This window comes from Bison bison, unplaced genomic scaffold (genome assembly GCF_000754665.1).
Source record: "Bison bison bison isolate TAMUID 2011002044 unplaced genomic scaffold, Bison_UMD1.0 scf7180017864041, whole genome shotgun sequence".
NCBI lineage: Eukaryota > Metazoa > Chordata > Mammalia > Artiodactyla > Bovidae > Bison > Bison bison.
Genome location: NW_011494613.1, coordinates 5,041,026 through 5,053,664, shown reverse-complemented (window position 1 = coordinate 5,053,664; position 12,639 = coordinate 5,041,026). Strand labels below are relative to the sequence as shown.

Genomic DNA, 12,639 nt, shown 5'->3' with positions numbered 1-12,639 from the left:
AGTTCAAAAGCATCAATTCTTCGGCACTCAGTTTTCTTCACAGTCCAACTTTCACATCCATACATGACCACTGGAAAAACCATAGCCTTGACTAGACGGATCTTTGTTGACAAAGTAATGTCTCTGCTTTTGAATATGCTGTCCAGGTTGGTCATAACTTTCCTTCCAAGGAGTAAGCGTCTTTTAATTTCATGGCTGCAGTCACCATCTGTCGTGATTTTGGAGCCCAAAAAAATAAAGTCTGACACTGTTTCCACTGTTTCCCCATCTATTTCCCATAAGTGATGGGACCAGATGCCATGATCTTCGTTTTCTGAATGTGAGCTTTAAGCCAATTTTTTCACTCTCCTCTTTCACTTTCATCAAGACCCTTTTTAGTTCCTCTTCACTTTCTGCCATAAGGGTGGTGTTATCTGCATATCTGAGGTTATTGATATTTCTCCCGGCAATCTTGATTCCAGCTTGTGTTTCTTCCAGCCCAGTGTTTCTCATGATGTACTCTGCATAGAAGTTAAATAAGCAGGGTGACAACATACAGCCTTGACGTACTCCTTATCCTATTTGGAACCAGTCTGTTGTTCCGTGTCCAGTTCTAACTGTTGCTTCCTGACCTGCATACAGGTTTCTCAGGAAGCAAGTCAGGTGGTCTGGTATTCCCACCTCTTTCAGAATTTTCCACAGTTGATTGTGATCCACACAGTCAAAGGCTTTGGCATAGTCAATAAAGCAGAAATAGATGTTTTTCTGGAACTCTCTTGCTTTTTCCACGATCCAGCGGATGTTGGCAATTTGATCTCTGGTTCCTCTGCCTTTCCAAAACCAGCTTGAACATCTGGAAATTCATGGTTCATGTATCGCTGAAGCCTGACTTGGAGACTTTTGAGCATGACTTTACTAGTATGTGAGATGAGTGCAATTGTGCAGTAGTTTGAACATTCTTTGGCATTGCCTTTCTTTGGGATTGGAATGAAAACTGACCTTTTCCAGTCCTGTGGCCACTGCTGAGTTTTCCAAATTTGCTGGCATATTGAGTGCAGCACTTTCACAGCATCATCTTTCAGGATTTGAAAGAGCTCAACTGGAATTTCATCACTTCCACCAGCTTTGTTTGTAGCGATGCTTCCTAAGGCCCACTTGACTTCACATTCCAGGATGTCTGGCTCTAGGTGAGAGATCACACCATCTTGATTATCTGGGTCGTGAAGATCATTCTTGTACAGTTCTTCTGTGTATTCTTGCCACCTCTTCTTAATATCTTCTGCTTCTGTTAGGTCATACCATTTCTGTCCTTTATCGAGCTCATCTTTGCATGAAATGTTCCCTTGGTATCTCTAATTTTCTTGAAGAGATCTCTCGTCTCTCCCATTCTACTGTTTTCCTCTATTTCTTTGCATTGATCGCTGTGGAAGGCTTTCTTATCTCTCCTTGCTATCCTTTGGAACTCTGCATTCAAATGGGTATATCTTTCCTTTCCACCTTTGCTTTTTCCTTCTTTTCTTTTCACAGCTATTTGTAAGACCTCCTCAGACAGCCATTTTGCTTTTTTGCATTTCTTTTTCTTGGGGATGGTCTTGATCCCTGTCTCCTGTATAACGTCACAAACCTCCATCCATAGTTCATCAGGCACTCTATCACATCTAGTCCCTTAAATCTATTTCTCACTTCCATTGTATAATAATAAGGGATTTGATTTAGGTCATAGCTGAATGGTCTAGTGGTTTTCCCCACTTTCTTCAATTTAAGTCTGAATTTGTTATGTATATTTTACTACAAAACAAAAAAAAACTAATTCAGCTCATATATGTACTGTAATGCTAATTCTCCAGAAGCAATGATTATATCAATATTCTTTTTAATTCCATGTCTCTGAATTCCTATCACTGTAATTCAGTAAGAAGAAAAGCTGTGATCCAAGATAAAACTGACAAAGGAAAATAGAGAACAAGATAAAAACAAGTTTTTTTAATTGAAAATAATTTTTATCAGATTGGATCTAGAAGATCAAGATGGTGGACAGAGTAGGAAAATCCCAAGCTCATCTTCTCCAACGGACACACACATAGAACTACATATAGAATAATTATCTCTGAAAATGACTTAAAGACTAGCAGAATACATTTTCTACAATTAAAGATATAAAAGAAAATGGGTACGAGGGGCACAGAACCCTCACCCTAGTGCAGCAACCCACAATTAGGAGGGGTATCACAACCGCAGACATTAACCCTAGAGAGTAAGGCGTCTGAGCCCCTTGTCAGGCTTCCTAGCTTGTGGCACTAGAACTGGGAAGACAAACCTTCACAAGAAGGATGGATTTACAGAGTATTATGCTAAGTGAAATAAGTCAGAGAAATCACAAATACCATGCAATTTCACTTATATATGGACTCTACAAAACAAGACAAAGGAAATCAAAAGAGAAACAGAGTCAGAGACACAGATAACAAACTGGTGCACACCAGAGGGGAACTGGGTGGGGGCTGGGTAAAATAGGTAAAGGGGATTCAGAAATACAAACCTCCAGCTACTGAACAAATGAGTAACCAAGACGTAATGTTCACCACAAGCAACACAGTTGATAATACTGTAATAAATATGTATGGTGACATTTGGTTAAAAAACTTACAGTTGTAATCAATTCATAATGTATGTGTGTGTTAGTCGCTCAGTCATGTGTGACTCTTTGCGACCCCAAAGACTGTAGCCTGCCAGGCTACTCTGTCCTTGGAATTTTCCACGCAAGAATGCTGGAGTGGGTTGACATTTCCTTCTCCAGGGGATCTTCCCTACCCAGGGATCAAACCTGTGTCTCCTGCATTGCAGGCAGATTCTTTACCATGTGAGCCACTGGGGAAGCCCATAATGTATATAAATGTCAAATCACTGTTTTCACTTAAAACTAAGGTAATATTGATGTCAACTATATTTCAAGTAAAAAATAAATAAAATCTTTATTTATTATTTGAGTCAACCTAATTACAAAAGTAGGAGAACATAAAATGAAACAGTCAGTGTTGAAATTAAGGAATTAAGTCAAATACATACTTGCAAACTTGGAGGAAATCCTGGAATTCCTGACAAAGGAACTGTGTGGTAAAGGACAGAAGGATCTTTCCATATCTCAATCCTGAGAAGAGCTGAAGGGAAAGTCAAGGTAGAACAGTAGAAAAAAAAATATGATTGTAACTAAGACTTTTAATAGTTTGGCAAACAGAAACTACAGACTACTGTGGTAGGTGGCTATAAGCAGGTTCAGAACATACAGGGAAATATACATAGTATGGAGAGTAGATTTTTTTCATTGATATTTTCACCTTGGTGTTTACTGTGTTCATTCAAAAGTAAAGCTGGCAAGCAACTTTCACGACAGGAAGATTACCAACTGAAAGGGATATCACACTCCTCCAGTGTGTGTAACTTTCAATGCATCTTCATGATAGTCCTGAAATATAATCAGAGCAGAGTCAAGTAAGATGCTAAGGCTTCTCTTCAGATGCAGCAATTTCCACCAAAAGAATAAGTACAAATTCCCTTACTGAAGCTGTGAGTTCCAAACTTACCACCTTAGGATTCTGTGTGATTAAAACTATAAACTAGTCTCATATACTCTGCTAGGACCCTTTTTCTCCTTCGTCACCACAGATCATATTATTAATAGCACAACTCTCTTCATTGGTAATCCAAAACCTCGTTATTCCTGCTAGAAATGCCACAGAGCTTTACAACCATCTGAATCTCAGTCACCTTTCAAAAAGAGATCTCATCTCCTTTGTGCCCTTTGTGAAATCCTCTTCTAATCTCTTCATCGCTAAATACTCATAATCTTTGCAGTCTAAATTAGTGCTTCTTGGAAATTCCCTGGTGGTCCACAGCACTTTCACAGCTATGACCTGGGTTCAGTCCCTGGTAGGGAACTAATATCCCACAAGATGCCTAAAATAAATGTTTCTTTTTTTTCTACTTGTGGCAAATGGGGGCTACTCTCCAGTTGCAGTGCACTAGCATAGGCTCTAAGCACAGGCTTCAGCAGTGGCAGCATATGGCTCAATAGTTGTGACTCATGGGCTTAGCTGCTCTGCCACATGTGTGATCTTGCAGGACCAGGGATTGAAACAATCTCCTACATTGGCAGGGGGATTCTTTACCACTGAGCCACTAAGGTAGCCCCAATAAATGCTTCTTGAACTATCTGTGGTAAAATGCCATTTAAAAAATTTTTCTAATCCTTTGTGGACCGAGCCTTTTATAAAATGAAATTTAAATGAATTACCAGAATTTTTTAAACATGTCAAATAGAAACCAAATTTTATTATAAATTTGACAGGCATATAATTTCTCTGTCAAATTCCTATAAAAGTTTCTAAAGCTTATTCTTAATTTCTGTACTTATATTTCAGCACAGTGGTAATAGTCCACACACTGCTATCAGTCTGCAGACTGCACTTTGGGTTTTTTCATTTTGTTTTTAAATTTTTATTTTGTACTGGAGCATAGTTGACTAACAATGTTGCGTTAATTGCAGGTGTTTAGCAAGGTGATTCGGTTATTCTGCTCAATATTCTGCAATAACCTAAATGGGAAAAGAATTTACAGAATGCCCTTTGAACAGCATATATCTAAACAACTCAGGGTTTAAATTAATGAATATTCATTTATTTGGAAAAAAACTGAAACTTGAATTCAGCATTTGTTTAAGCAGGACTCAGATATGAAAGGGACAGTAACTCTGGAAAGTGGACACTACATGTATGTACAAAGGCACAGATGTGAGAACTGACATGGCATGTTGCTGACACAATGAACTGAATCGCTCTTACTTGAGGGGCATGTACTGCGAGAGAGGGAACTAAGAGCCAGGTAGGGCTTACAGAGGGAAAGATAAGTGAGGAAAAAGTCCCAAATATTTCTAAAGAAGTACCATGATAGAATCAGTGTCTTTGAAAAAGTAAGCTGGGAGTGGCCCGGCTGAGGAGGGACTTTACACTTACAGTGTTATATATTAGACCTTTTTTCATGTCCTCCAGAGCCTGGAAAAGTGCTCAGTAGATGATGGATGGAAAGCATCTTCATTAAGTAGCAGGTGTTAAAAAATACTTGAAATTCTGTTAGAGGTACTAATTGAAAATATTCTATATTTACTACACCTGACTTCTAAAATTTAAAATAAAAAACAATGTACAGATACTTCACCTGTATAACAGTAAAGAAAACTCAGCTTGGAAAGAGTTGATCATTGGCCAGCAAGAGATTTGGCCAGCAACGAATTTCTGAAAGACAAAAACAGACAGGAGTGTATTAACAAATTAAACAGAACAGACTACAATAGGAGGAAGCTGCAACTGAGATGAAAGCTGACCTGCCCCCTGGAACCCCAGAGGGATTCTAGGCTCAGGGATACCCGAGGAGCTGTCTCAAAGGGTCATTAAAGAAGGGAGTAGCTAAGGACAGAGACAACCAGAATACCTGAATATAGAAAAACTGTACCCAGTCAAATACTCCACATTTATCTTCCTCTTCCACCTCTACTCACAAAGCATACATGGAAGCCTAATATTTATCCCTAACCAAAAATAACAAGAAGATAACTCTCCTTTGTGGCAAAGATGTTCAACTATCAACCTAAATTAACACACCTCCTTCTATAAGATAGAGTTGTCTCCAAGAAGGAACTGCTTAGCCAAACCACCCACCCCTTCTCAGAGCCCTCTTGTACCTAGGTACTACCATATGACTAGTTTTAGCCAATGGAATGAAATAGAAGTAATGGGTCATTTCCCTGCCAGGTAATGAAGTGTCTTCTCCATTCTCTCCTTCCCTTCCTCTAGAAGGAGACAGAGAACCACAAGGAATTTTAAGGATAGCAGAATCACAAAAGAAATTCAGTACACTAAATCACAGGAAGGAAAGTTGCCTGCTGAGAAGACCCTCATTGGACGACTAAAGAAGCAAAAAACTAAAATGCTTTTTTGTTAAGTCATTGAATTTTCAGGTTTACTGGTTTCGGCAAATAGCACACTTACTAACGATAGCCTCTTTTTTAAAAAGGAAATAGGAAAAGGAGGAAGGGGAAAATATCAACAGAAAAATTAAGCTTTGGTTTTAGTAACCCAGAGGCAGGCCTTCCTCTTTGTGGCATTTGGAATATGAGCATCCTAACAGTCGGCTTTCTATCCACCCACACTAAAGGAGAGCCTGACAGCTGGCATGTTCCATCACACATGCATATTAAGACAAAGAACTAGGTCACTGGAATGGGAGGGACATGAATGATTATCACCAAGAGGTCAGATGTGGTAGATTGAACTATTCTTGTAGTACCTTACCCTGTGTGGCCAATAGCAACTAGCACATGCTTTCAACTTTCAGCCAACAAATTTCCTTGTCCAAAACTGCAACTTCATTAGTTAAACTGCCTTCCATGATACCACAGACAACAGTTTATCAAAAGTTTTGCTACTACGTAACACAATTCACCATTTTCCCAGCCTCCTGTAGTGGTTTCCTTGCTAACCACCAACCAGTTTCAAAGCCAATGGTATGTAATTGAAGTTTCTGTTATAGCTGCACCCCACTCTGAGGTACCCATTTTTAAATTAATCACCTTTTCAGGCAAAATAAGCAAACACAAAATATCAATAACATACAAAAATAAGCATGTATTTCTCACTTCGAGAAATAAATTATTTAAGTCAATTGGGGCAGTTCTGTTTCAGGCTGTAGATCAAGTTGACATCTTTCCCATGTGTTTCTATCTAGGGCTATACAGTGGCCAGCAGATGCCTGGGACCTGTTTTATTATGCAAAGATTGGCAACTCCCAGAGTGGCAAGTGGAAACATTTAATAGCTCCTAAAGCCTAGGCTCAGAACTGGTGCAGTCACTTCTTCCCAAGTTCTTCTGGCCAAGAAGTAAATATCTGCTGAACAGTTACCTAATCTGTCACAATTCACTCTCCTGCACACAAAGATTGTGACTACTATGCAGTCAAAGATGATTAATATAAGAACCAAGACATTAAAGATTAAATTTTGCAATCTGGTACAACATGGAGGGAACCTGAAGGTATTATGCCAAATGAACAAGCCAAAGAGAAAAAGACAAATACTGTATGATTTCACCCACATGTGGAATATTTTTAAAAATAAACAGAACACACACACACACATGGATACAGAGAACAGACTGGTGGTTACCAGAGGAAAAGGGGATTGGGGAGAAAACAAATGGATAAAGAGGGTGTATGGTGATGGATGGAAACTAGACTTTTTGGTAGTGAGCACTTTGCTGTGCATAAAGTTGTCAATTTATTATGCTGTACACATATTATAAGCCAATATTACAACATATTATAATAAGTCAATGTTACCTCAGTAAATATATATGTAACTGTATGTGTGTATATCCACACACACACGAAAAAAACTTAAAATTACAATTAACTACCAAACACTGGTAGGAACTGGGGGAGGGAAAAGGAAGTAACTGAACTAAATCTTCATCTTTTATAAAGTGGAGGAAATAGATGGTGTTTAATCAACCAAGGAGTGTAGGTAAAAGCATAATAATTTAAAGTTTCCTGAAGAACAAACAATAAATTAGTTCAAATGTTTGTTTATGGGGGTAGGCCTAACAACTAGTGGCAAGGAATACTGTTGCTTTACATCAAAAGTACTGCTGTACTACATTTTTTTGTTGACATGTTCACGTATTACTCTAAGAAAAAAAGTAACGAATTTCTACTAGAAACTTCTCCCTTAAATGCTAGACTTTAGAGATGAGAGAATATTCCTATATATAAACTGAATACCATGGAAAAAACTGTGTAAGTGAAAGGAAACTTATACTTTCATTGTGGTACAAAAGTATGAGTCTCCCCTTTATATTCAGTACAAATGCAGAAGTAGTTCACATTCCTAGAGAATGCAGTTAGGGGCTAGTAAATTTAATATTTAGAAATTTACTTAACATCACTTTTGCCATAAAGAATTCTTAATATGGAAAAATTTACTTATAAAACTTAAAGACTTAAGTGATCTGCTGTTACTCACAATATAGAGAATTGATATGAATACTACCCACCAAAAAGTATATAGGTACAAGAAAAGGAAGATAGAAAACCAACACTAACAGATTATTTAAACAATAATTAACCCAAACTACAAATAAAACACAGGTCATTCAGGTCAACAATTCTTTCCATCCATGGCGGACATCACAAATCAAACATGGCACTCTGCCCAGTAACACAAGGGAACAATCTCAAATTCCAAAATTCATCTCAATACAGTACTCCTCACCCTCCAAAACTGATCAGAGTTAGCAAATCAAGTGAAACTTCTTTATCTTAGAGCAAAGCAACACTTCAATTAAAGTTTACTACATGAAAATATTTACTTCATTTCACCTTTTCAGCAATTAAAAAGCTTAACAGATTTTTCCAAAGGTTAGATATTACATTGAGAATCTTGCCATAATTGAACATTAAGAATGTATTTCTTCATGGCAGAGTCTCGTAGCTACTCAACTCATATAACCTGGAAGTCTGCTGGATATTCAAGCAGTAAGGAAAGGCAAAAAGACTGTCCAAACACTTTTCAACAACTATTTAAAAGATCTGTTGACAGCTTAGACCAATTTTGTTCAATACAGAGTTCCAGGCATCTCTGGATCAAAGGTTATTACTGAGCCATGGTATCAAGCAGATGAGCAGATAGATGCTGGCCCACATCCTGTTCTGAACAAAGTTCCTTCCTCTCTTCACCCAAATCCCCACATCCCTCTGCCTAAAGCACTCCGCACATTACTACATCCTCCTTAACTCAGCTAAATGGACTAGGGCAGGACACTTCACCTTAAAGTAAGCCAATCAAGAGGAATATGATCAACTTTTTTGTGGCATATCTTCCAGAATAATCCAGTGAGATCTTCACACGAACTTCAACTGGAGACAAAGAATAAACCTGCAAATGAAAGTAGATACTTGAACTAGAAGACCATGTAAACTAGTCAGGGCCAGCAGCTGGGCCCTATGCAAAAGAAAAGAGCAAAGGACGCCTGCTGAAAAGGAGAGACTACGGAACAACTGGGCTTCCCTTGTGGCTCAGCTGGTAAAGAATCCGCCCACAATGTGGGAGACCTGAATTCGATTCCCTGGGTTGGGAGGATCCCCTAGAGAAGGGAAAGGCTATCCACTCCAGTATTCTGGCCAGGAGAATTGCATGGACTGTATAGTCCATAGGGTCGCAAAGAGTTGGACACGACTGAGCGACTTTCACTTCCACTTCCATGGAACAATTAATTACTGTTTTTAGTTCCCCATCTAGTTCCGGGGAGGCTCAGGTGTGTTCTAATGTATGCGTATGGATGTCCTCAAAACTCCCTAAAGTATCTCTAAAAAAAGAAAATGAAAAAAAAAAAATCCCCGCATTACATAAACTAGTAAAGAAACTAAAGGAACCCAATTAAAATGACTACTTAGAGACAGCACCCTTGGAGTAACTGTGGGATACTGCCCATACACAATATAAGCTGTACAATTCGAACCAAGATAATTAAAATCAGTCAATTACTGATGTTGACTAGAAGTCAAGGTATCAACTTGCATTAAAGATAGCAATATTCAGCTTTTAACTACAAAAGGTACCTATAGAAACATTCAATCCCTTGAATTAAAGGCAAGAAAATAGTAATGCTATAAAAATAAGACATTCAAGTTAAACCTCTTTCTTTTTTCTTTAAACTCTGAAAGGAATGAATGAAAATACATATATATAAAATAGTTGAAGGAGTGGAACTGAAACACAGGAATTAGCTAGCAGGCCCTGCTCTTGGAACACAAAGTGGCTCCAGCCCACACACATGAGAGTTCTTTGGTTAAGAAGTTGTAATCCAGCATCCTGCCAGATTTCTGGTTTTGCTTGAATCTGGTTATGTTTGCCCTACAGAATATTTTTTATGTGAAAGCTGAAAATCAAGACATTTCATCTTTTAAAAAGTTAGAATTTTAGTTTCTCCTGATAAATTAGTAAACTTGGAAACACAGAGCCCAGTTTCCCATTGGGAAAAGCATCCTCTGGTAAGCCACAGTCCTCCCCACTACCTATTATGTTGCTGAGAACCCAATTCTTCCCCTGTTGCTCCTGACTCCATTAGGATGTGCTGTACTTGGTCACTCAGTCATGTCAGACTCTTTGCTACAGAGTAGCCCACCAAGCTCCTCTGTCCATGGGGATTCCCCCGGCAAGAATACTGGAGTGGGTCGCCATGCCCTCCTTCAGGGAATCTTCCCAACCCAGGGATCAAACCCAGGTCTCCCACATTGCAGGTGTATTCTTTACCATCTAAGCCACCAGGGAAGCCCAAGAACACTGGAATGGGTAGCCTACCCCTTCCCCAGGGGAATCTTCCCAACCCATGAATAGAACTGGAGTTTCCTGCATTGCAGGTGGATATAAGCCTTTAGGATATGAGCTATCAATCTCTCCATTGATATAGATCTTCCAGTTCACAAACTTGCACAACCAACTTGTGAGTGGCTTGGTTAAGATCAGTTCTGACATCAACAACACGGTGCAACTATTAACAGAAAAAAAAAAAAAACACTTGGTCCTTTGTCCTGCATCCAGCTTAGCAGTGCAGACTTTTCCTAAAGAAGTGTCCTTCAGTTCTTTGTTTCTTTTTCCTGTAATACAACCTCTCTAGGAACCATCCCAATCCCTCAGACAAGGGTGGAGAGGAAGAATCAAATTATCAGTTCTAATCTCCCAGGAGGCTCCTGTGCCTCTAAGTAAACTTATGGATGCAGCTAATAGATAACTGGAAGGAAGTTACATCATCTCTACCAGCCAGCAGTGTCTGAAACTCATACCCTGCTCAGGAAAAAAAAAAAAAAAATTCTTTAAAAAATTTTTGAATTTAGGCAACTTGCATGTTTACTGGTAGCCTTGAACATCTTTTCATAATGTAATTAACATAAAATTTTTGTCACAGATTTTTTCTGTATTGAAATTTCAAATGATTCAGTATATTTTTATAACTACTGTTTGGCAACGCAGAGAAAGCCAGAGGGAAAATATATTTAATATCCTAATAACCAAATTGGAAAAAGCATTAACTTTAGCATGTTAGAAAAGGAAGAACATAAGAACATTGAATGTTTTTCTCCAGAAAAACACATTAACAAGAATTAAGGTATCTCTACAAAAAAATCAATCATAATAAACAAGAGAAACAGGACAAACACTTGACCATCAGCAGGCACACATACCACCCCACCAGGGTCCATATCCATCTTGATGCTATACTCTTATCCATTATTCGTTGCCTGGGTTTCAAATCCAAATAAGCATGGGTAGTTGCCATAGAGACAATGTGTCACTTTTGGAACCAGAAGCTTAGTACTACTGAGTACTTATGGTCTTCATAACGTCAGTACTTCCTCCCACACTTTGAATTATACATCCAACATTACACATTCCGACATTAAAACTTCACAAAATGTGATTTCATTCTGTCCTTTAAAGAAGTCAATTTGTTACTTTCTCAAAAATAGTTTCCCCAAAATAATTTATAGTTTATGTAGTATAGTAAATGTCAAGAGAAACAACCTAAGTCATTTTACATGTTAAGAACATACATACTCAATACATGCTTAATGGATTAATATTAAAGATTCTGGCTTAATAAAATAAATTGTACACCATTATTGAAATGCACTTTTTTAAAGAATTTTTTATGTGGACCATTTTTAAAGACGTGGACCAGTCTTTACTGAACATGTTACAATAGTTTCTTTTTATTTAATGTTTTGGGTTTTTGGCCACAAGGCATGTGAAGTATTAGCTCCCCAACCAGCACCCCTTGCACGGGACTACCAGGGAAGTCCCTGAAATACACTGTTTTTCAATCGTAACTGAGCGTAATCATATCTTATTAATTCATGTCTTAGCTCAATGTTATTAATAATAGTATTCCTACCATCGTTCATTTAATATGAAAATTAAATTATTTTCACATTAAATGAAACTAAAAATTTAAAAACAACACTAAGAAGCAGCATTTTATTTTATAGCAGATTGATACAGAGGTCCTCCTTGACTTATAATGGGGTTCTGTTCCAATAAATCCATCATAAGTCAAAAATACCATAAGTCAAAAACAATTTAATATACTTGGGAGAAACATCAATAACCTCAGATATGCAGATGACACCACCCTTATGGCAGAAAGAGGAACTCAAAAGCCTCTTGATGAAAGTGAAAGCGGAGAGTGAAAAAGTTGGCTTAAAGCTCAACATTCAGAAAACGAAGATCATGGCATTTGGTCCCATCACTTCATGGGAAATAGATGGGGAAACAGTGGAAATAGTCTCAGACTTTATTTTTTGGGGATCCAGAATCACTGCAGATGGTGACTGCAGCCATGAAATTAAAAGACGCTTACTCCTTCAAAGAAAAGTTAAGACCAATGTAGATAGCATATTGAAAAGCAGAAACATTACTTTGCCAACAAAGGTCCGTCTAGTCAAGGCTATGGTTTTTCTAGTAGTCATGTATGGATGTGAGAGTTGGACTGTGAAGAAAGCTGAGTGCCAAAGAATTGATGGTTTTGAACTGTGGTGCTGGAGAAGACTCTTGAGAGT

The 12,639-nt window shown here is 38.1% G+C and overlaps 1 long non-coding RNA gene across 3 annotated transcripts in view; it reads right to left on the bottom strand.

Moving 5' to 3' along the window:
• LOC104985262 overlaps positions 1-12,639 on the bottom strand; it is a 52,693-nt gene that overhangs the window by 35,822 nt on the left and 4,232 nt on the right. For 2 of the 3 annotated variants that reach the window (XR_824873.1, XR_824872.1), the window contains exons 2-5: positions 8,851-8,959; positions 5,191-5,267; positions 3,315-3,442; positions 3,046-3,137 (exon numbers count right to left, since the gene is read on the bottom strand). This is a non-coding gene — a long non-coding RNA (uncharacterized LOC104985262). The remainder of the gene's footprint in view (positions 1-3,045; positions 3,138-3,314; positions 3,443-5,190; positions 5,268-8,850; positions 8,960-12,639) is intronic. The other variant, XR_824874.1, reaches the window with a different exon arrangement.